The sequence below is a fragment of the Canis aureus genome, chromosome 11 (assembly GCF_053574225.1).
Source record: "Canis aureus isolate CA01 chromosome 11, VMU_Caureus_v.1.0, whole genome shotgun sequence".
Taxonomy (NCBI): domain Eukaryota; kingdom Metazoa; phylum Chordata; class Mammalia; order Carnivora; family Canidae; genus Canis; species Canis aureus.
In genome coordinates this window covers 32,074,872-32,099,650 of record NC_135621.1, presented here as the reverse complement: position 1 = coordinate 32,099,650, position 24,779 = coordinate 32,074,872, and the positions used below count along the sequence as shown (strand labels likewise).

Below are 24,779 nucleotides of genomic sequence, written 5' to 3'. Positions count from 1 at the left end.
CATGAGCAGTCTGGCACCAAAATGCTGAGAACACTCAGAATCCCATCCTGATCTCCTGCATCCCACCCCATCTAAACTAGTCTGTCAACTCTTGGCTTCGAGACACTATCCTGATCTCCGATTCTGGAATGCTGGATTTGGGGGTTTGAATTAGTGTGCCTGATGTTTTTAATTTATGATGCCCCAGAAAGACTGATTTTGTATGACTCTCTGGTTCTCAGTACCATTGGTTGAGTCAATTAGGAACTTCTCACTCTTATTTCTGGCCTGTGAAACCAGTACCCATTTCTAACCTCCTGAGCCCACCACAACCCATCACTCCCACATCCATGAGTGAGAGTAGATCAAAAGAGTGGGGCCAGTTAGCTCATGTTCCTAAAATGCAGACTTATGTGAAACTAAAAGTTTTCTATTTGGATAAAAAGGATTTGGGGCAAAGGAAGAATATGAGAACCTCTAGGAATTTATTTTAAAGTGAATAATTACTCAATACAGCAGACAACAAAATAGGACACAGACAAGTGGTTGGTAGAATGTGCTGGAAGGAAAAACGCTAACTCTCTGTGCATGTTGTAATGGGCAGAATTAGTGGCTGGCTCCCAAAGGAGAGTCAGGTCATCCCAGAACATTCAACAGAGATGTCTGCACCAATGAAGACATCTGCTCAAAGGCACCACAGTGGGAGTGTGAAAGAAGAGAAGGTTAGAACGAATTAAAATTGAAAGTCCTGAGAAAAATTAGTACATTATTGAATATCTTATTAAATGCTGTTGGAACGCCTACTCCCATAGGCTGCATGCAGGTGTTGCATATCTTGTACTCAGCTCAAGGCACAACCTAACAGTAAAGATCCAGCAGAGCTCATTCTGTCCACAAATGCTATTGTGTCCTCAGTGTGTACCCAGCTCTGTACTAAGTCCGCTAACCATCTTCTGGTAATGATTTCTGTCCTAAAATCAAAACAATATGGAAAATGATAGGAATAAAATGTAGAGATGATCACAAGAGACATGGTACATAGCAAATGTGTGATCAAAACTGCCATAGTACTTAGTGCATTGAATCTTTAACAAATATTTCCTTAGCACCTGTTGTGTGCACTGAAGACACAGAGGTGAAAAAGATACCCAACCACCTTTATGGAGCTGATATTCAAGGGTACTGAGGTAGATAATACACAGGTAATGGTAAGTACAGGATGAGAGAAGGGAGAGTATAGGAGCTCACTAGAGGTAGCCAGGGGAGACATCTGCCAAGGTCTTATTTGAGCAGAAACCTACATGAAGTGACTGAGCCATGTAACAGTCTGAAAGAAGAGTGTCTCTAATAGAGGGAATACAGAAGCACAGACTAAAAGCCAGCTAAGCATGGCGTGTATAACCCACAGTGTGGAGCAAGTATAGCTAGAGCAGAATATGCTAGGGAAGTGAGGTGGATGATGAGTTCAGGGAGGAAGCCAGGGACCTAACTGTAGAGTCTGAATAAGTTATGGTAAGAAACTTGGGGATTAAAAAAAAAGAAAGAAAGAAAGAAAGAAACTTGGGGATTTGGAGAAAAGGACTCAGATGAGCATGTTTGCTTATGACTGGATATTACTTGGCAGTTTCTCTGTGGTCTCCGTATTTGACTAAAGGCCAATAGTTAAAAACAATAGGATCAAAGTGTGTTCACCTTCTAGAAGCTGCCACATTTCCCCTCAGGGGTATTATTAAAAGATAGAAGACCTGATCCTTCAACTCCTACCTCCATTGTCCCAACCAACCCATGGAAGAGAAAATTAACATTTGAAGAAATTGTTGGCCTCATCAAGAGCGCAGTTGCATTTTTCCTGTCCTCAGTGTGAGATAGGACCACTCCTATTCGAAGGACAGTGAGAGGATTTCTAAAGAAAACCCCATTGTAATGCAGGTTTTCTCCCAGGAAGGAAATTGATATCTAACTCTCCAGCTGGAACATTATTTGAGCTGCAGGTATCATATCCTCATCTCAATCTGCCACTAGAACATAGACGGAGGAAAATTCTGGAGGAGACAAGAGACTCCAGAATTTCTATATATGGAGAGTAACCAATTCTCACCAGAAGATTTCCAAAAGGGAAGTGGTGACTTGATTAGTAGTGAAAGATGAGTGGGAGAGTCAGGGAGTGAAAGAGACTCAAAAGATGTGTGTCTGCCATTGCGGATATTCTCACTAACTCATCCCTATGAGAACTGTTAGTTGTCACAGACACCTGTGAGCAACCCCATTTAGTGATGAAAAGGCAGAAAACTTGGACATCTTCTATAAGAGTGGAAACCTTCATGCAGTTTCTTCATATTGAGAAGGAACATATTGTTTCCTGGGTAGGGTGGAAGAGAATAGAACTTGTTTGAAATTTTCCTACAGAACAAGTTGTTAGGCTCTCCCACCCCCCTCATATTTGTGAGGTTTATCAAGTATCCTTTAGGAGTCAACCTTCAGGATGACTGGTGTGCACTATAGGGCTGTCAAAACCACAGAACAAAGAATAACAATCAGAGGACTCACATTACTCGACTTCAAGACTTACTATAAAACTATAGTAATCAAGATAGTGTGGTATTGGGAAAAGAATAGACCAATGAAACAGAATAAAGAATCCAGAAATAGACCCATACAATTAGAGTCAACTGATTTTTGACAAAGGAGCAAAGGCAATACAATGGAGAAAGGGTAGTCTTTTCAACAAATGGTACTGGAACAATTGGACATCCACATTAAAAAAAAAAAAAGATCTAGACACAGACTTTCATAAAAATTCACCAAAACGATTACAGACCTAAATGTAAAATGTGAAACCATAAAATTCTAGAAGGTAACATAAAAGAAAATCCAGGGGATTTGATTTGGTAATGAGTTTCTAGCTACAACACCAAAAGCAAATCCATGAAAGAAAAACTCGACAAGCTGGCCTAATAAAAATTAGAAGCTTCTGAGATATACTGTTAAGAGACTGCAAAGGCAAGACATAGACTAAGAAAAAACATTTACAAAATACATATCTGAGACAGGATTTGTATCAAAAATTACAAAAAACTCAACAATAGAAAACAAGCAACCAGATTAAAAAATGGGCAAAAGATCTGAACAGATATCTCATTAAAGAGATATATAAATGGCAACTGAGCATATGAAAAGATGCTCAATGTCATGAATCATTAGAAAATTGAAAATTAAAACCACAGTGAGATACCTCTGACATACCTATTAGAATGGCTAAAATTCAAAACACTAACAACACCAAACGCTAACAAGGATATAGAACAACAGAAACTCACATTCATTACTAGTGGGAATGCAAAATGGAAGAGCTACTTTGGAAGATAGTTTGGTGGTTTCTTACAAAGTTAAACATAGACAATTCACCAATTGTATTCCTAGGTATTTAGCCAAAGGAGTTGAAAACTTATGTCCACATAGAAACCTGCATACAAACGTTTCTATCAGCTTTATTCGTAATTGTCAAAAACTAGAAACAACCACAATGTTCTTTAGTAGATGAATGGCCATACAAACCACATTCTATCTATACAATGTTATATTATTCAGCAATAAAAAGAAATGAGCTATCAAGTCACAAAACTATAGGAAGGAGCCTTAAGTGCACACTGCTAAATGAAAGAAGCCAATCTAAAAAGGCTATGTACAGTATTATCTCACTTGTATGGCATTCTGAAAAAAGAAAAACTATAGCAACAGGAAAAAGATCACTGGTTGCCAGGGATTTGGGGGAGGAGAGGAGACATGAGTAAGTAGAACATTGGAATGTTTGGGGGCAGCAGAACTATTCTGCAGTGGATGCATGACATTTTACCTCTGTCAAACCCATAGACTAATTCAACACAAAGAGTTAACCTTAATGCAGATTATGGACTTTAGTTAATAACAATATATCCATATTATTTTATTAATTTTAACAAAATTTTCCCACGAATGATAGGGGAGACTGCGTGGAGTGAGGGTATATATAGGAACCCCTAGTATCATATGCTCAGTTTTCCTGCAAACCTAAAGCTCTTGTAGAAAATAAAGTGTATTGATAAAAGTGCATTCCCCCCACCCCCAGAGCCCTGAGCTGTAAGCACAGTGAACAGGCCAGAACAGTGGATGGATTATTGAGATATACAGGACTGTGGTCAGAAATTCATCAGCATGTATGGGGGGATTGCATGGGTCCCAATAAGAAGCTGGCTTCAAAAGTGCATCTGGCTGATTGTGAGAAGTGGATTAGAGATGGGCCAGAGATGATGGGGAGAGATCATGAGGGGTTTCAAGAGAGACATGGTGATTCTCAGGCTAGCATGATGGCAATGGATATAGAGGAGAATGGAAAGAATAAAGATCTTTGGGATCCCTGGGTGGCGCAGTGGTTTGGCGCCTGCCTTTGGCCCAGGGCACGATCCTGGAGACCCGGGATCAAATCCCACGTCAGGCTCCCGGTGCATGGAGGCTGCTTCTCCCTCTGCCTGTGTCTCTGCCTCTCTCTCTCTCTCTCTCTGTGTGTGTGTGTGTGTGTGTGACTATCATAAATAAATAAAAATTAAAAAAAAAAAGATTTTTAGGAGGTGGAATTAATGGGATTAGTGATGGTACAGCAGGAGAGAGGGGGAAGATCTGGGATTGTTTTTGGCCTTTTTGACTGAGCAACTGGATGGGGATCTATGCTGTTAACTGAGATAGGGGAGCCTGGGGATAAGCTGGTTTGAGAGGAAGACCATTAGAGCCCTTGGGATCAGTTGAGACCAATGTGCTTATAAGGCTTCCAGAAAGAGATATTGGATGGGTAGATAGGTAGGTCAGAAGCCCAGCTAAGGAACTGGGCTGAGATACAAATGCCCTGAGGACTTTAACATATGAGCACATCTTGGAAACACAGGCTTCTAGGTCCTAAGCTCATGCTAATGGCAGCTAACCTTTCTGAGCTCTTAGTATATACCAAACATTACGAAGAACGGTCTAGACTAATTGCCTTATTCAATCTTTAATCCAATCCTAAGAGGTAGATGTTATTAGTATCACCACTAAAAAGAATTTTAAGGGATCCCTGGGTGGCGCAGCGGTTTGGCGCCTGCCTTTGGCCCAGGGCGCGATCCTGGAGACCCGGGATCGAATCCCACGTTGGGCTCCCTGCATGGAGCCTGCTTCTCCCTCTGCCTGTGTCTCTGCCTCTCTCTCTCTCTCTGTGTGACTATCATAAATAAATAAATAAATAAATAATAAATAAAAATTTAAAAAAAATAAAAAAAATAAAAAGAATTTAAAAAAACCCAAAAACCTCAAGCTCTAAAAAAACCAAAAGATCCTGCAAGAAAACCCCAAGAAACAAAAAGACTAAAGCTCCAAAAGTTTAAATGACATGTCCTATATCACACTCCTGGTAAGTGGCAAAAACAACTCAAAACCTAGTCCAAGAGCTCCAATCTTCATTCATTCATTCATTCATTCATTCATTCTTAAGATTCTATTTATTTGAGAGAGAGAGTGTGTGTGTGTGCACAAGATGGGGGAGGGGCAGAGAGAGAAGCAGACTCCCTGCTGATTAGGGAGCCAGATGTGGAGCTTCATCCCAGGACCCTAGGATCAGGACCTGAGACAAAGGCAGATGCTTAACTGACTGAGCCACCCAGGTGCCCAGTCTTCATACTTTTAAACCCAATATTTTCAAGTGATGATATTTTGAATATTCAAATATGTCTTTAAGTTTAACTCAACCAGCTTCACTGGGTTCATATACCGTCTAACCTTCCAGAGGTCTCAGCCTCTGTTAAGATCTTCCTCAGGGAGAAGATAAAGGAACTGATACTCCTTTATTACTCCAATCTCTGCATGTTTCTTTAATTTCTGTATTGTGGTACAAACTGGGAAATGGGATCACATAATTTCCAAGTTTCATTAGTCAAATTAATATTTGTACTGCAAGCAACCTGAAATTTTGGCAGCTCCAATTAAAAAAAGTTTAGAGAAATTAGGGACAAAGATTGCTGTTGGAGAAGAAAGTAAACAGACTGCTTCATTTGGAAAAAGAAAAACAACTTTCAATTTACAAAATAATATGTTTTGGACTTTTTTTAAAGGTTTTCCTGGAATGGGATGAAAATCAGCCCAGAGATAATAAGTGAAAATCCAGAGACTCGGAGGCCCTAGACCTATTGGCGAGTCACTTCTCTGCTCTAGAACTCAGTTTCCCCATGTGTCAGGAATTACAAGAGCTATTGCCCTGGTTATGTCAGAGTTGTGACAAGCTGCAGGTGAGGTGATGGATGTGGAGGCTCTATGAAGTGTAAAAAGTGCTAGACAAATACAAAAGTTAATTTGAATAATGATTATGCTTCATATAGAGGCAAGCCACAATTATTCAAGACTGCATATCCCAGCCCAGGAGTGAAGGGGAAATGGATATTAGTGATTGCCAGGATGGAGATCCTCACTTGACAGGTAAGGAAAGTGGGGCAAGACAGGGTAGAGGGCTCACCCAAGGTCAGTGACAGAGCTGAGATTAACATTGACATTTCTCCCTCTGGTCTGTTGATTTCTCTCTTTTTCCTTTAGCAAAGAGACCTCTGGACCATTTTTTGGGTCATTGCTATCTCTCGCCAGAAAAGGATCCAGAACAATCAAAAGAGAATAGTCTGACTGTCAGTTTGGGTCTCAGTAAGATAAATGGCTTTGCCCAGGAAGAAAAATATGCTAACCTGAAGCTTAAAGAGGATTAGTGGTTCCACGTTTCTGAGAGTACAGGCAAAACCACCAAAGCAGCTCCTATTCGCCAGCTGCTCAATACACATCTGGACCTGGGCTACTCACACAGTAACTCTGAAGGGCAATCTTTACTGCCTCTCTGTTGTCTTGTCTCTGAACTTTGCTCCCAATGTTTCCCCTGTCCCAATGATCCCCTGCCTGTTCAAATTGCACTCTTTTGGTAAGGATCCCATGAGATTTCCCCTCTGGCAGGTCTTCCTGGCCACTTAGTCCACACTGGATTCTCTTCCCCCTTTGAGTCCCTCTGGCACTTATTTCTATACCATCCATGTGGCTCCAACAGGGCTCAGCCTTTTGGTGTCTCTTGTTTTTTTCATTTGCTGTGCAAATCTTTAGGAATGTTTATCCTATCTTGTCAGCCACATCAGAAGCTCCTCAAGGGCAATGTCAATGGCTATTTCTCTTGGATCCTCCACAGTGTCTAATGCATGGCCAATGAATCACCAAAAGTTACATTTTGACATGGATTTTTTTTAAATGAATAAAATAAGAACCAGAGGAGGAAGCTACTAAAGGGTAACCTTCAGTTAAATGGAAGGATAACTTCCTGCACTGACAGATTTTATTTTTTAATAATGGAAAGAACACCCTTGAGATGTAAGTGTTTAGCCATCATTGGAGGTGCTTGAACCTAGAATGGCTCAGAAATATTTTAGGTGGAATTCCAGCTTCAGGGAGGTGGTGGAATGAGGAAGTGGTGGAGTGAATCTTCAAGGCCCCTTCTAGCTCAAAGAGTCTATGATCCTGTACCTGAATGCATGAGGGAGCGAATGAATGAATTTGCAGATGTCAATCATTTACACCTAGGCTCTCCCCCAGAGTGATGGAGACATGGTGTTCTGCATAACTTGGTCTTTTATCTGAAAAACACTGAAGTGAAGTAAGTGGAGAGCAGATCTTATTTCCTCTATTTTCCAGATGAGGAAACAGACTTATCGAAGTAAAAAAAATTTGCCTGAAGTCAGAAGTTGGTTGCACACCAGAGCCAGCATTCACGTTCCCATGCCAGTTCAATTTTTGCTTCAAAGGCTCAGACAGCTCACCACAGCCCCCACATCTGCTCTCCTCCTTTGAAACATAGAGGGGAAGCTGGAAGAAATCCTAGAGAAATCTCAGCTTCTCCTTGTTTTGCACCCTCAGCCACAAAGCCATTTGGGTTGTGCCTTGAGTATTTCTCAGCTTGGTCCCCTTCCCTCCATAAATACTGTACCACCTTCACGTTCTTCTATGTGAAGGAAGGCTGTGGAATTGGGTAGGCTGGATTCACTTCCTTTGGCCATGTCACTTAACCCCTCTCACTGGCAAGATGAGAGCCATAATTAGAGCCCATCTCATAAGGCTGCGGTAGGGATGAAATGAACAAATAGTGGGTAGAAAGAGCCTAGAGCAATGCCTGGCACATAATACACATTCAATGCATGTCCAATTGTGCCAATGTATTAGTGGCTGGGGATGCTTTTTCCTGACCTTGGGTAAGTTGTGTAACAACCCGGAGGCTCCATTTCTACATCTGTAAAACAGGGGCAATGCTAATAGTGGCCCCCACCTTCCAAAGACTTTTGTGAGAAATAGACATGTTAATGTGTATGCAGAGCATTTTGAAATTGTTTGGCAAGTAGCAGGTACTCTGAAATTGTCACTGTCATTGCCTTTTCTGGCGAGTGATGACTCTGCACACAGAGCCTCTTCTGTATGCTTCATGGTATGTGTTCTGCCCTTGGGAATTACCTTTACCTTTACAGACAAATCACCCCATGTAGACCTCAACATCTATCATTTCCTGACCACAATTTTTCTTCCATAATAACAGCCCCTTTCGTGCTAGAAATTTCCATACTCTCTGCTCTTTCCTTTACCAGACATGATGGTGTTAATCATGTTTGTACGACACCTCAAGATAATGCATGAACACTCCAAACATGTCAGAACTACTAATGAACAAGTAGAATCTGACCAAAAGTGATTCACCTGGGAGGAAGCAACAGAGTGCTGGTCTCTGTCAGAAATAGAGATGTGGGAGTATGTGGGAAAGCCAGAGGTTAGGGAGCAGATGGCTCCATGTTGTGATGGCCTTGGGGATTTTTTACCAAGGGATACCAGCCACTGCATCTTTGTACCCTATTGTGCAGCTTGGCACCGGCCTCACCGGAAAAGTGCTCACCGAAAGTTGGTCTATTACACACCTAGAGGAAAGCTTCTCCATCTGCAGATCTGGCCAGAAGCTGTAACACAGAAAGAATAAGTTACATGTTACAGATGATGTCCCAAGAGTTGTTCAGTCCCTTTCCATTCTTCAAGGGCCAATTCAAAGGCTAGCCCTTCCACAAAGACTTCTTGATTTACCCCAAACTGAAATACAAATTAATTGAGTTGAATGCAAGACATCACTAAATTAAGTCTCCATACAACTATCATGTCATTCCTGCAGAACTTCAAGAATCCTTGAGGGCAGGGTCCATGTCTGCACTCAGGAAGTATGAGGGCAAACCCTTTACATGAATAAGTAGATGAGAAGTGGCATGATGAGAACCAGAACCCGAGGTCCCGTCTCTTTCTAGGACACCATGCTGCCTCCCACTGAAATGAACTCTCCTGATCACCCCCTTAAAGCCCAGGGCTGGGTGGAACTGCTTCCTGAGGGTGTGTGTCTGAAAAAGCCATCTATGCTAATATGCTCTTTAGCTAATGGGTTACTCCAGACAGGTGATAATGCTTCTGTGACAACCAAAAGTAGAGGAAATTTTGGGGGAGGGAATGGGAAGAAGGGCCCTGACCCCATAATTCAGTGGGCCTTTCCCATGGCTCAGCTTTAACACAGGCAGAATTTAGATGTATGGTAAGTACCTAAGGAGAATGGAGAGGCGTAGCTATAATGGGATAAATTAACGGGTCCCTGCAAGAGAAAATGCCCATCGTAATGACCTTGGCCAGCTCTCAGCTAGGAAGATCCTGAATGCAAATGCACTAAAAATAAGGAAATGGGCCTCCTCCTCTGTGCATTTTACATAAACTTCCAACAGCTACTCTGCCTATGCACCAGTACTTCCATCTTCCACGTTCTTCCTCCTCCTTATCATCTTCCCCTCCACAGATCTCCAAAGACAGGATGAAGTGCAGGTCCTAATTTCAGGCCCTAAACTCTTTCATGGCCCACCCTGAAGCACTCCAGTCCCAAGCTAGTGTCACTTGACCCACACCTGCAGACTGAGTTGTTTTTGTGCCTGCACAGGCCATCACTGACCCACTCCCTAGGAAGGAGAGGTGTGGTTGCAGGAATCTCTAGTTTAATCACAACCTAAGCTGCCTTGTTGCTTTTCTTGCTAACCTGTATCCCAGTCCTGGAAACCAAGTCCCTGCTTGCTTCCTGGGTCCCAAGACCCACCTAGTGCCTGTTACCTGGGGACTGAGCTTTGTCTGGATGAATGTCATGTTCCAGCCCTCCTTCTTCTTCTTCTTCTTCTTCTTCTTCTTCTTCTTCTTCTTCTTCTTCTTCTTCTTCTTCTTCTTCTTCTTCTTCTTCTTCTTCTTCCTCTTCTTCCTCTTCATCTATCTTCTTCTTCTTCTTGTAAGATTTATTTATTCATTGAAGGGGTGTTTTTGGAAGAGGGAGAGAGAGAGAATTTCAAGCAACTCCTAGCTGAGCACAGAGCCCGATGTGGGGCTTGGTCCCATGACCTGTACTGAAGCCAACAATAGGACGCTTAACCAACTGAACCACCCTGGTACCCCTGTTCCAGCTCTTCTAAGACATCCTGATTGTAGACTGCCATTGGACTTAAAGCACTATCTCCACCCCTCCCCTTGCTTGAAACCTATCAGTAGGCGTCCTACTTGTCTTGGACACTAAAATACTACACAAGAAGTTCAAGGTCCTGCAAGAACTGGCCCCTCTCACCACATCTTATACCACATCCTTCAGTGTCCAGCTGCTCTAATCTTCTTTCAGTTACTGTAGAGCATGCCCATCATAGGGCTTTTGTATGTCATCATCCCTCTGATGGAGCCTTACCTTGGAAATACCAACCTGGTAGGGTGGGGAGATGTTTTAAAGTCTAAGAACGTAAGACCAAGAGCTTACAAAAGGTGACTTATTTTATGTACTTTCTGCCCAGTACCAACATGTATCTGGGGTGTGGAGGGTGTAGAAGGAACAGTTTAGGAAATAGGGGCAGAGTAATGGACCCTATTAGACCCCTGAGAAGACACCTGGGATAGGAGATGGAGAGGTCCCTGGGATCTGATTGTCCTACTGAAGTCCTACCATCGACCCACCTCTGTTTGGGGGTGAGGTGATATACAAGGAGTGCCCTCCTTTTGGCTTTTGATATATGGGAGCCTAAGGGTAGTTGATTCCAGACACAGCAAGTGGAGGCGCAAGCTGCCCTCTCTGCCCTGTCTTGCAATTACTTTAGTCAAGCTCTTGGCTTATGGGAGATTTATGAAGCTTTCTTTCTGTCTATCCCATTTTAAAGGTACTATGAAGAGAAGAGAAAGCTTTGAGCTGTAATGGAATGAGATTTGTTTTTTGAGGTTTGTTTGTTTTTTTTTTCTCCCCTTTCTATCTGACCTAATGGAATTTAGAAGGAAGTTATTGCTTGGTAAAGCAGAAGATGAAAAGTATGAGATGTCCTTACTAGAAGGATCCATCAAGCCCCTTGTACAGAAGCCCATAGAAGGAAAGTTGCCTGCCCAGCAACAGCATGTTGGTGGCAGGACCAGATCTAGAATCAGGCTAGATATTCTTTTTTTTAAGATTTTATTTATTTATTCATGAGAGACACAGAGAAAGAGAGAGAGAGAGAGAGAGAGAGAGAGGCAGAGACATAGGCAGAGGGAGGAGCAAGCTCCACGCAGGGAGCCCGACATGGGACTCGATCCCGGGTCTCCAGGATCACACCCTGGGCCGAAGGCAGCTAAACTGCTGAGCCACCCAGACTGCCCCAGGCTAGATATTCTTGATCAGAGAGCCCTTGCTGGCAGTGGGAAGACTCCTAAAAGTGGGAAGTGATACTTTGCATCTATGGGTCCCTGAGCAGGAACAGTTATGATTTTGCTCAGATTTCCGAAGAGATCTATAAACCAACCCAGGTAAAAACCCAGCAGTATCCTAACTTAGCATAAGAGAGTTTATAAAATATAATCAAGACACCAAAGCTTGTCCTTAAGAAACAATCAGAGAAAAACACCAGACAGCCAACGGTTTGGTGTTAAAATGTGTTGCATGTACTATTAACAAGCTTAAAAAGGAAGAAAAGAAGGTGCTGTATGGTCATTAAGAGAAATAATGACTAATACTGATAGAGAGCTTCCCTGTGCCAGGTACCACTTTTTGTCTTTATATTTACTGACTAAGACTAAATTAAACCTCACAGCAATTCTGTGAGGTATATGCCATTATCACCCCTTGTTTTACAGATGAGAAAACAGGAGTGAAGTCATTTGCCTAAGATCAACAGCCAGTAAGAGGATTGAAATCCTCCTATGAAATTGCCACTATCTGGACATACAGGACTTCATGCAGAGCACAAGGCATGGAGGTACACGTATCACCCAGCCCCTGCCTCTGAGGATGCATAGTCTATTGGAGGAGGTGGGAGCACAAGCACTGATCATGTTTACAGGGATACAAGCTATTAGCAACTTCTAAAGATGGGCAGACTAGGGGAGAGGTGGACACAAACAGAAGCCCACTGGGAGGCGTGAGTTTAACTCTGTTATGCAGGACAACCTGGCTGTGTCTGTGGGTTCAGTCTGGGCAGCCAGATGAGCCCTAATTTCAGAAGCAGATCATATCCAGCCAGTGGGTGAGGTGGACCAGGTAGCAAGACCAGCCAATGACCCAACACCTGGGAACTGGCTGCTCTGTTCTCATCCCAGAACACCTGTCTCTACAGGCAGCAAGACTCTCAGACTAGACCAAAGACTGGCAGTTGGGGTCATCATTTTCCAACCAAATGGTCTGGGATTTGGTACAGATGGAGGTTGAGTAATGAAAAGCAATTTTCCGGGCTTAGAATGAAGCAAGAAAGCCAAGTACCAGGGAGGACCCACCCGAGTGACTGTGGACCTTGGCCACATAACCTATGCCCCCCTTGGTTTTCTCACCTGTGAAACCTCCCAGAGGGTTGTTAAATGAAGTGGCGCACTTCTCACAGTGCCTGCACAAAGTAAGCACTCAAAATCTTTTTCGTTTCACTCACTTAACAGCTGTCTGTTGAGTACCTACTCCATACCACGTTCTGGTCCAGACGCTGCAGATCTGCGAGTTTACAACCCGCATGGCTTCTGCCCTTATACAATTCACCATCGATTGCTCTCCTCATTGCAGATTGTTATTAGCAAAAGGTGCAGTGTTACCATCATCTATTATTACGAATCACTAAGGAGAGTGAATCAATCACGTTGCTTTCTCTCCTGTCCCCCTGTTCCCTCCATGCAACCTCCAAGAGTACCCATATCACTCTGTATGTCACTGAATTTTCATATTCACCTGAGGCTAGGACAGGCTTGTTATTCCTATTCATTGTCACTCACTCTTGCGTTCCTAGTGCTATAACCCACTCGGTGTTCGGTCCCGCATCCTGGGATAAGCCCCAGGTTTGTGTGTTGGCTTGAATGGGATCAAGCCTGGACAGGGGCCCAGACTCCTGAGCTCTGTCATTTCTGGTGGGGAGCCAGGGAGGAGAATAGGGAGTACGTGCATGGTTGGGAGAGGGGCTGTTGCCCACAAGAGCAGGTTCACCACTATGCTGCTAGATCTAGACCTGGGCGGGATATGTGGGGGCTCCCGAGGCAGCAGAGGCCCCAGCAGTATATTGCGCCCCAGCCAAGATCTGAGAATGAGACTGCACCCCAACTTCTGCAGATACAAGGAAGGGAAGCAGCTACGGTGCCTCTGCTGGCCTGGTTCCAGGAGCAGGTGTGGGCTGCAGGCTGCTCTGGGGGCACTGGAAGCCACACTGAAGTGCTGGATGGATCCAGGCTTTATGGGGTCTGATGCCTATATGTTTGGGGTCCTCCTTTAAGAAAAGGGATGCAAAATTAGGTTTAAAATGGAATTTCAAATATTTGTTTAAAAAGATGACACATAGAAAAATCACAACAACATCAGAGAGATAAATATTATTATTAATCAACCACTTTTATAATGCTCCATTTGGCTACATAACTCTTCAATGAGCTCTCCATGTGATAACAATTTTGTACTATTATTCCATGGAAAGCACAGGGAGATAATTAAGCTTCGCTCTAGCTCAAAACAATTTATTAATAGTTTATAAAAAGGCTCTTCTAGGTTCACAACTCCATATTGTAATGTCATGTAAATGTTTATGATTGTAGTCAAAATATGGTAAATCTTCTATCACATATGCTTTACATATGAGCTGTTATGGGTGTACTCATGTTTGTGCTATGACTATGAATTTTCTCCCTAAAAAACATGAGAATTATGATAAACAGCATTTTCTACAATTCCTTTCAAACCCCTCAGCCCCTAAACAATTGATATTTGTTCATGCTGCATTATTGAGTATATTTCTTTTTTTAAGATTTTATTTATTGATTTGAGAGAGAGAGAACGAATGGGGGTAGGAGGAGGGGAGGAAGAAGGCTCCCTACTGAGCAGGGAGCCTGATGTGGGGCTCAATCCCAGGACCCTGGGATCATGACCTGAGCTGAAAGCAGACACATAACCAACGGAGCCATCCAGGTGCCCGTTGAGTATATTTCTGACAAAAGAACTTCCCTATGGACCAGATATCGATAGGAAATGAATCAGTCCTCCAACCTACAAATTTACAACTTCTAACAAGGGAAAGAAAAGGCAATGTACTAATTTCTGGCTCAGCACATTTCAAACCTTGTTTTCTCCTACTACCTATGAACCTCCAGTGCTGAGTGCTCCAGTGCATATTCATACTATAATCAGACCTAGACCCTGTCTTGGGGTCATACTGAAAAGTGAATTAACACAGTGGAAAACAATTCCTAACCAGGATGGCCAAGAATACAGTAACTATATATAGAACTGGCCTCAACCACATAAATACAGCTCACTAGTCCCAAACCAAATGTGTCCCCATCTCAGTGTCCCCTTTGTCAGTACCATAGAGGCCTAGGGCCACTTTAGAGAAACGACCACCCAGCATGAGAGGGCAACTGCCTTAACTGATTGTGATTAATACATCCTACCCTTGCAAATTTTACAACACATTGTTTGGGGCTGAAGGTTTGAGTTCCAAGGAGTCCATATTGTGACTCTAACACTTAGTGTGATGTCATTTGAAAGTGGGGAATTTGAGAGGTAAATAGGTCAGAAGGGTAGGGCCCTTATGAATAGGATTCATGCTCTTCTAAGAAAAAGCCAGAAAGCTAATTGGCTCTCTTTCTATCTGGTGAGGATACAACAAGAAATCAACAATCTGTACTATGGAAGAGCCTCACCAGAAGCCAGCCATACTGGCACCTTCATCTTAGATTTCCAGCCTCCAGAACTCTGAGAAATACATTTCTATTGTTTTTAAGCCACTTGGTCTACGGCATTTGTTATGGTAGCCCAAATGAATTAAGGTAGACTTGCTCATGTGAACACACGGATAGAGCTTCCTTCAGAGCCTCTATAGGATCTTGTGCAATGGGGGGTCTTGAATCTTCAGCTTCCTTTATTGCTTTCAAGGTAAACCCACCTCTGATGATGATCCCTCCAGGAGAGGGGCTCTGCCTGGAACAGTCTCCGCCCTTTGTCTGCTGTATCTCTATTTGTGGCAATCTGTCCCCATCTCTGGGAGAAGCTTGAAACCTCCCTGAAAGAAAGACAAGGAAAAGAGTAAGAGGGCAAATCATCCTGTTCAAGGAGGCAGCATTCAAATTTGAAATAGCCGTTTCCATTTCTCTAAGAAATGATGCATTTACAATGGGCTTCTTGGCTGCACCCAAGGACTCTCCCCCCCCCCTTTTAAGTGTGAAGTTGATTAGCCAAGTGTCCAATTGGCCATCAGCCCTGTAATTAAAGCATCACATTAGTCTCACTAGGGATGGTGAAGAGGTCTCTAAGTTGGGAGAACAAATGCAGCAAATTTCAGAAGATCTGTAGAAACATCTGCTATCACATCCTAGGGAATCAGAGTGTCTGCACTTCACAAATTCCATCATTCAAGCTGCATTCTGAGTCTTGAGTACAGAGCCTGGGTTAAGAGGGAAACAGAAGCAAAAATTTGATGGAGATCTCTTTAGCCCAATGGCACCACCCAGTGCCATCCCTAAGTGCTATGTTTTAAAAACTTTTGGCAAAAGCATAAGTTTTCTACTGAGAACAGGAATCTGGAAAGACAGGTGGGATTCCCCCCACCCAAATGTCTGCCCCCACCCTAGATATGAATGAAGGCAAAAGCAGAACTGAGCAAACCTGGGTTAGCTCTTCAGGGACACTCAACCCTCAGTTGACAGTGCTTCAGAAGCATCCTTAGGTGTATGTCTCACCTTTCAAAAATCATATTAAACCTCAAAACAAAAATAAGGAATCCTACAAAGTTCTGATACCTCCTCATGATAGTGACTTAGGTGCATTTGTTGAAATACTTGACATATTAAGTTATTAGAAGAATAAGACTCAGCTCATAAAGTGCTCAAACTCCAAGATCAGGGCACCTGCCAGGATAGAGGTAACTCAGCTCAAAGCCCTATTTTTACAGGGAGAATAGGCCCAGAGAGAAAAAAATGACTTAGCCAAGATCACACAGTAAGCTGGCAGCAGAAGTAGTGTAAATACTGAGGTCTTCAAATTCTTGATCCATGACTTGAACAGCATTTTTTCCCCACCCGTTTTCCCAGAAACTTAGCCAGAGTTCTTTCCAAAGACCCAGCCTCCCACACAGCCTTCTGGAAGAGGCTTCTGGTCTTCTGGCCAGCAAAGAGCCCCTCTGCCTTCTGCTGTAAGCTTCAACACCTCACCCACTTCAAAGACATCTGGTTACATATTTGCTCCCTGAGACTTGGCTCCCAGTTCTGGCAGAATTAGGAAATACACGTTCACCTGCTCAAAGCCCAGATTGCCTATGTGTATCATTAAATTCTCAGCTGGAACTCCAGGCCAATGAACATTAGCCAGAGACAGCTGGGACTTGGGACAACTTGTGGCAAGCTGGTATCCAGGTCAGCTATGCAGGAAGGGGAAGGCTTCTGGACCATGTTGGGAAGCAAGTCAGTGCCCCATTCCCTCTGATGCCACTTGGGCTTAAGAGTCCTTTGAAAGCATCTCTAGCTCAGCAGTCTCTTGACTTGTACATCCAGCCAGGAGGAAATTTGCATTTCTGTAGCTTTTCTCTCCTTCACTCTCAGTGGTCCAGTGGAGGCCATTGGACCCTGCTGTTGGGATCATTTCATGGCCAGATCCTCTCCATCATTCAGACATCATTCAAATGTCATTTCTGGAATAAGGTCTTCGATAGCATCCCGTTATAGTGGCACCACCCCACCCCATCTCATTAGTCTCTATCCTGTTGCCCTGTTTCAGTTTCTTTATGGCACTTCTGGTTCTCCGGAATCTCTTTATTTGATTCATGAAGAGGTCATGTGGCCCTGTTGCTAAGACCTTTCTCTCTGGGGTCAGGCAGTCTGGGTTTGAATCTATACCACTTATTAACTATAAAGCCTCAGGAAAGTTACCTAACTTCAAACTCTATGGCTCAGTTTCCCATCTGTAAAAGGGGAGAATAACCACACCCACCTCACAAGGTTGTTATGAAGATTAAGTGAATTCATCAAAGGTGCTGAGAGTGATACCTGGCACACTGCCAAGAATGGAGTGTCAGATACCATTGCTATCATCTGTAGTTTGTCTCTTTCCACTTTAACATAATTTCCATGCACCTCTGTCTCCCGTGTCCACAAAAGCACTTAGCACATAGTTTGTGTTCAATAGATGTTTGCTGGGGCAGCCCGGGTGGCTCAGTGGTTTAGTACCGCCTTCAGCCCAGGGCCTGATCCTGGAGACCCAGGATCGAGTCCCACGTTGGCTTCCCTGCATAGAGCTTGCTTCTCCCTCTGCCTGTGTCTCTGCCTCTCTTTCTCTCTCTCCCTCTCTCTCTCTCTCTCTCTCTCTCTCTCGGTGTCGCTCATGAATAAATAAATAAAATCTTTAAAAAAAAAAAGATGTTTACCAAATAAATGAATAGCCTTCCTAGTGTCCCTTCTGCCTCCAAGTCCCTTGCTGTTCCCAGTTATAATTAGGTGTCCCTTCCTGTCATTTCCCATGGGGCCCTGTCCAGACTTCAACCATAGACCTAGGGTTCTTTCTTCTATTCTACTTCACAGTTTGTATACACATTATGAACAACTTGAGAGCAGGGGCCCTATGTTACTCTCCTCTGCATTCCCCAGGCTTAGCATGCAGGCTGACACATGGAAGATTCTATGTAGAGGGAGGGAAGGAGGAAGAAGTATTCCACGTGTAGGTCAGATCATACCGCATTCTTCCTCATCAGCAATGACTTCCCATCTCCTACACAGTGAAAGCCCAAAGTCCTAGGAGAGCATTGCTGTCCATCCATGGCTTGGCTTCAACTGTCTTTACTATGTCCACTCTCTGTGTTTTTCTCCCTTTTGGTACATAAAATCTAAGGTCTGCTGTTCCTCTCTCCTCTTTTTAAGAAGTCTCAGTAATTCCCATCTGTGAGCATTCTGTCTTTTTTTACCCCTGCCCCTTGTTTTACCTCTTTTCCTATCTCTTCCCTTAGGGTCAGATTGTTCCTCATATCCCTATTCCAATCCTGTCTTCTTGATGATCTCACCAGACAGTTCATCTTCTCTCTTGTCTCAAGATATTTTTGACTTATATTTTACCATCTGCCTTAGTCTTCCTTGAATTTTCCACACTGTGTGGAAGGTGCCAAAGGCCAAGGACCACTTCTTTTATTCCATATGGTCTGCAGAGCTTCTGGGCTATGCTTTAACACAGGAGTGGTTAACGAATCAATAAGTAACTACACTGTGTTTGTTGATATTTCTTATGACTCCCCATCCCAGCCTGAAGTGGTATTCAGCTAGTTGCTAACATTTTAGTGTTGATTCGACAAGTATTTGGCAAGTACCAATTCTTTGTGCCCCTCTCTTTAAGGAACCAATAATCTCACTAGGGATACCAAACATGAGAAATGTCTATAAGACAAAAGAAGTCACCATGTTGGGAGCATAAATGCTTCAAACACCCACTGTATACAAAGCTCTATCTAAAAGAAGATTTTTTTTAATAAAATAAAATATAAAAGCATCAGTCACTCCCCTTCACTTAACCTATCTCATAAATACGTTTGAGACCAGTCAGAAGCAGCCTTAGAGATCATCCTACCTAACCCTGTCTCCCAATTCATTTTATAGAGGACAAAACTGAAGTCTGGAAAGGAGGTATGGCTTGCCTAGTCTCAAGAACAGAGTTAAAATGAAGGCAGAGTGGCAGCTCAGAATCAATACTCTTCTAACTACCCCCCGATCCCTTCTAAATCAATCTGGAAAATCAGAGAACACATCCCAAATCTTCTTTGAAGTAGGGTGAAATATCAAATTAATCAACAGATACCATACAGCATTATGGGCCAAGGTGCTAAACTACAGAGGAAAGCACTACTGCAGCTTGTGGTTAAAGAGGAGGTAGGACTTTACCTAGGACGTCTCACTTATGGACATGGACATTTAGGGTGTTTCATTTGTGAAAAGCTTTGGGAAAGCTTCTATGGAGGCCTCAGTATGTGAAAAACCAGTCATGATGAAGATGGTCCCCAGGACCCTGAAAAGGCCTACCTAGTACCACACAGTTTGAATAGACTTCATACAAGCCTCCACTTTCATATATAACTAGAAAGGAAACAATACTCTCCTCAACATCACAGAATTAGCTCTTATCTAGACTAAACCCAGGATTCTTAGTCAAAGATAGCATAGAGAAATAAAGAATACATAGCGTTGCATCTGTGTTTAAAAACCCACTCTGTTGATGCCTGCCCGCTTCTCTCAAGAAGAGGTGTGTCCAGGTGCTCTTCTCTTTTTTCTGTGTTCTGTAACTTCTTGACCAATGGGAGATGGTGGAAGTGATGTTGGGCCATTTTTCCAGGCTCATACCTTAAAACTAGCAGTTTCTACTTCCTGCATCTGGGGACAAGCACTCTTTGATGTAGCCATCTTGCTATGAGGAAACCCAAGTCACCTAGGGATGCCACAAATACATGTTCTAACTGAGAGTCCCAGATGAAATCCAGTCAACAGCCAGAAATAGTACCAGACATGTGAGTGAGGGCATCCTTTGAGGTGACTCCATCACCAGTGCCGGCTTGAACCACATGAAAAACTCTGAGCTGTAACCCACTACCTGAGCCAAATCAACTCTATGACTGTGAGACATAAGAATAAAATCATTGTTGGGCACCTGGGTGGTTTAGTCATTGAGCGTTGGCTTTTGGCTCACATTGTGATCTCAGGGTCCTGGGATCCAGTCCCACATCAGGCTTTCTGTGGGAAGCCTGCTTCTCCCTCTGCCTATGTCTCTATCTCTCTCTTTGTCTCTCATGAATAAATGAATAAAATCTTTTTTAAAAAAGAATAAAATCATTGTTATTACTGCAAGCCACTATGTTTGAGGATGATTCATTACCCAACAGCAGACAACTGGAACAGAATATATAAGTCTCAGTAATGGCACTAAGAGGGTCACATCTTACAGAGCCAGGGTAATGTCCTCCTGCATGTTGTAGTACATGCTCTTGGTTAGAAACCAATGCATAGTGTGTGTCCCTACAGCCAGGTTTCACAGATGGAGAGTCAAAGAATAGAAATGGCAGTGGCTTCTCTTATGATCCACAAGTTAAATTTTTGCTTCCCAATCTTGCAACTGTAGACTATGCTGGTCTAAAAGTCTTAGATATCCATGGTATAGCACTGCCACTGTGGACAAAAGATTGGCTCAATTAAACTGGAAGTTAAGACTTGTATTCAGCCACGTGGAAGAGGTTAAGAAGAGGGTTAACACATGGGGTGATTGATCTAGATTATCAGGAGGAAATTTGGTTATTCTTATATGATCTGGGGAAGGAAGGATACATCTGGAGGAAGAGACGCCCTAGGGTGCCTCTTATACTTTCATATCCTATGATTAAAGTCAAATGTAAAACTATGACCCAATATAGGCAAGATGGCCAGTGACCCACACTCTTCAGGAATAAATTTTGGAGTCACCCACCAGGCACAGAACCATAAGGAACTAACCTGCTTGCTGAAGGCAAAGGGAATATGGGATGTATGTGCTAAATGGAAGTTATAAATATCAGCTACCACTACATGACCAGTTGCAGAAACAAGGACCATAATAGTTGTGTTTCCCCCTTATTTGGATGTGAATCTATTTGCATATATATTAGCCAGTTTTTCTTTTGCCTTCTCATTTGCACACCACTTAACATAAAATGTGTGTAACAGTGTTTAATCTTACATCTCAATATTTAAGCTACACGTTATCTAAGGAGAAGTGACTTAGCTGGAAAAAGAATAGATAAAGGTGGCTCAGTGGTTGAGGGTCTGCCTTTGGCTCAGGTCATGATCCCAGGGTCCTGGGATCAAGTGCCACATCAGGTTCCCCTCTGCCTGTGTCTCTGCCTCTCTCTCTATGTCTCTCATGAATAAATAAATAAAATCTTAAAAAAATAAATAAAAATAAAGATGAGTAAAGAACTTTGTGTTCTTTTTTGGAGACAGTGTTCATATATTTTTTATTGTACATAAAAACATGTTAGGTAGAAGCAATACTCTCCTATTATTTTTATTGAGAAGTTAAATATAGCTAAAAGAGATATGTGGGTGCCAAGTTGACCTAGAGTGAAATATTTACTAATCTAGTAATCTGGAACAAAGCTTCCAGAACTCTCTATGCAGTTCCAGGATGCATTAGCCATAAGAGGCATTTGGAAGTGGAAGGGGAAAAACAATGGCAGCTCTTTTTCTTTTTTTTTTAACACCACAAAAGTCAGTATAGAGCCCAGTGCTGTGACTTCTCACAGACATATTGCTGTTCCACTGCCTCATCTTGATGACATGGCTTCAGCAACTCTAGCTCACACTCCATGTCCTCCTTCAGCCACTCCAAATCCTGCACCAATGTGGGCACCTCCATGCCAAAGGGTGTCAGCTTCTGCAGGTCACACATGATGTCACCCTCTCCCACTTCATATCCATATTTCCATCCTAACTGCCTGTCTGCTGACTTCAGGCCCAACACCAGATGTAGAAGCAACAATCTTCCATAAACCCTTTAACTAGTTCCCATAACTGCACAAAGCTGAACCCCATAACAAATAGCTTGTCCATATAATTTGTAGTGTTCTTGCTTTTTTGATCAAGCCCTACTTGAGGGGCCACAGTGATCCCTTTCTCATGGTGCTCCAACCACATTGGCCTTCCTGTCCCTTGAGTATGACAAGCCTATTCCCCGCCAAGGGCATTTTATACTGGTGGTCTCCTGCCTGAAATGTCCTCTCTTAGATATCCCTATGCCTGGCTCCTTCTTGTCAAGCATTCTCAGCTCAAATGTCACCTCTGTTGGGAGGCTTTCCCTGGCCATAGCACCTAAAACAAACTCCAGCCATTCTCAATCACACTACACCATTATTGTTTCCATGGCACTCATCACTCTGAAATTTTATTTTTGTTTATTTGGATACCAGTTCTCTGTCTTTTGAAGCTTTTTGAGGGTAGAGATCTTGCCTGTTTTGTTAACCACAGTATCCCCTTGCCCATTGTAAAGCTGAACAGAGGTCACTGGTATAGAATGAATGATTGACCTTGTCCAAGCTACTTTCCTCTGGGAACTTCAGTACCATGTGCTGTCCATGGCATGACAAGACCTTTCTCATAGAGCTGTCAGGAGGTTTGTTGAGACTGGAGATGAAGAGCACCCTGTACAGCACCTGGCAGGGGATTGGCTCTCAGGGCTTTGGTCACCTTCTTTGCATGCATGCCTTGCTAGGGGCCATCTGAGGCACCTGGGAGCTGAGCTGGAATCACTAGGGTAGAATCAAATCTCTGAGATTCCTGGATTCCAGAAGGATACTTTTATTTTCCTCTTATTTTTTTTCTGTCTTTGTAAGATGCCAGAGTCCCCTTCTGCTAATCGCGTTGGTGTGCTATGTGCCTTCATCTTAAAAACACTTTTACAGCTTCTGTGCCTGGTAACTCTCCATTTTTGGTCTTTTGCTTCCCTATCTACCCATGGAATCAGAGACAATCCCCAGCCTCTGCCTAGTGCGCACTGAATCACACTGACATTGGTATCCAGTTGATTTCCTTGCCTCTGCCTTACAGACACAGATGAGAAGAAGCACTATTCTCATCTAGCCTGGAGGGAAAGCAGGTACTGAAGGCAGGTACTGATGCAGAGGAATGTTCTGGACGAAGATGCAATACTCCTGCCCATCAATAAGATCTAAATGGCAGAATGAGTCCAATTTGTAGATCTTATGTATGGACCTAGAAAAAAAATATAAAAGCTTCCTAAGTAGAACCATGGCTAAAATGAGAGCCAGTCAGTGATACTTTAATTCACTTTCAACTCCTAATTTGGGAAGTAATGAACTTGTCTCCTCCTCCCAAGCTGCATTAGGCATCCAGTGGACTACAAAGTGGAATAAGTGGCTCCATAAGAAATACCCTTCTTCCCTCAGCTCCCAGACTATACACATGGAGCCATTTAATGGAATCTGAGGGATGGAGACAAGGGGCTGATTTGGCCACAGGGTTTCAAGAAGACAGGAGAAAATGCCCTACAGAGATGAGCAAGGTTTCTTTGCATTTGTTTGCATATTTTCTTTGCAAGGGGGAAGGTCCTTTTCTCACTGTTGGAGATTATCCTCCCCTATTCAATTCCTTTCTCTCTTTCTTCCTTCATCTCAATATACTTGTTACTAAGTCATATGTTAGGCATTGGGGCCTAGCTATCCTTGGGAGTCTCACACTTCCACAGAGAGAAAGAGACAAGTCAGCAGTCACTTCCAGTACAGGTTAGTAGGTACTGGGAAGAAGGAAACATGGGGTTCATTGGGAGTCCTGTGAAGAGCCGCCCAATCTGTTTTATGGGGGAGATGGAGTGTCAGGGAGGGCTTGGCTAAGAAGGCCTACTCAGCCAGGGCTTGATGAAGAACAGATGTATGTCAAGAGGACAGAAATGATCCTGGGCACCCCCTGACAGAGCATTCTCATGGACGGGCCAGCTAGACAGGTAATATGTTAATCTGGCCCAGGTTAAAGCTATCAGGGGCTTCCATTGCTCCCTCTCCTAGAAGACCCAGCCCCTTCATGGCAGCTCAGACTTCCTGATCTGGCCCCCATGAAAGGAGCCACAATGCACCCCACATTGTGCCAGCCAACCTTGAGGCTCTGACCTCTCCCACGCTTCTCCCAACTCACACTCTTCCTTCTCTCTGGATCGCTATCCCCTCCAAACCCCTTTGCCTAATGCACTCTTTACATGCTTTTACACTTAGCTCATGGCTCAGGGAAGCTGGCTGAGGGGGGGATTCAAATAGTACTCCCCAAAATTGATATCCATCTCAGAACTTTAGAATGCAGTCTAATGGATGCCTAATATAGCTTGGGAAGAAGTTTAGGAATAGCAGAAATTGCCACCTAATTCAATAGTTTTGCAGATATAATTCCTTAAGATAAGATCATCCTGAATTAGAGTAGCCCTAAATCCAGTAACTGGTGTTTTTTTAAAAGGGGGATGGGGATGCCTGGGTGGCTCGGTTGGTTAAGCATCTGACTTGATTTTGGCTCAGTCATGATCTCAGGGTCATGAGACTGAGTCCCATGTTGGGCTCTGCACTCAGCAGGGAGTCTGCTTGAGGATTCTCTTTCCCTCTACCACTCCCCCCACTCACTTGCACTATTTCAAATAAATAAATAAATAAATAAATAAATAAATAAATAAATAAATCTTTTAAAACATTTAAAAAGAGGACAAGACA

At 43.1% G+C, this 24,779-nt stretch overlaps 1 long non-coding RNA gene across 8 annotated transcripts in view; it reads right to left on the bottom strand.

Annotated features, from left to right (window-relative positions):
• The window catches only part of LOC144323813 (uncharacterized), a 71,765-nt gene that overhangs the window by 22,112 nt on the left and 24,874 nt on the right, over nt 1-24,779 (bottom strand). For 5 of the 8 annotated variants that reach the window (XR_013389146.1, XR_013389148.1, XR_013389153.1 and 2 more), the window contains 3 exons: nt 15,808-15,962; nt 15,465-15,581; nt 8,939-8,999 (listed from right to left, as the gene is read on the bottom strand). This is a non-coding gene — a long non-coding RNA (uncharacterized LOC144323813). The remainder of the gene's footprint in view (nt 1-8,938; nt 9,000-15,464; nt 15,582-15,807; nt 15,963-24,779) is intronic. The other 3 variants (XR_013389147.1, XR_013389149.1, XR_013389152.1) reach the window with 1 other exon arrangement.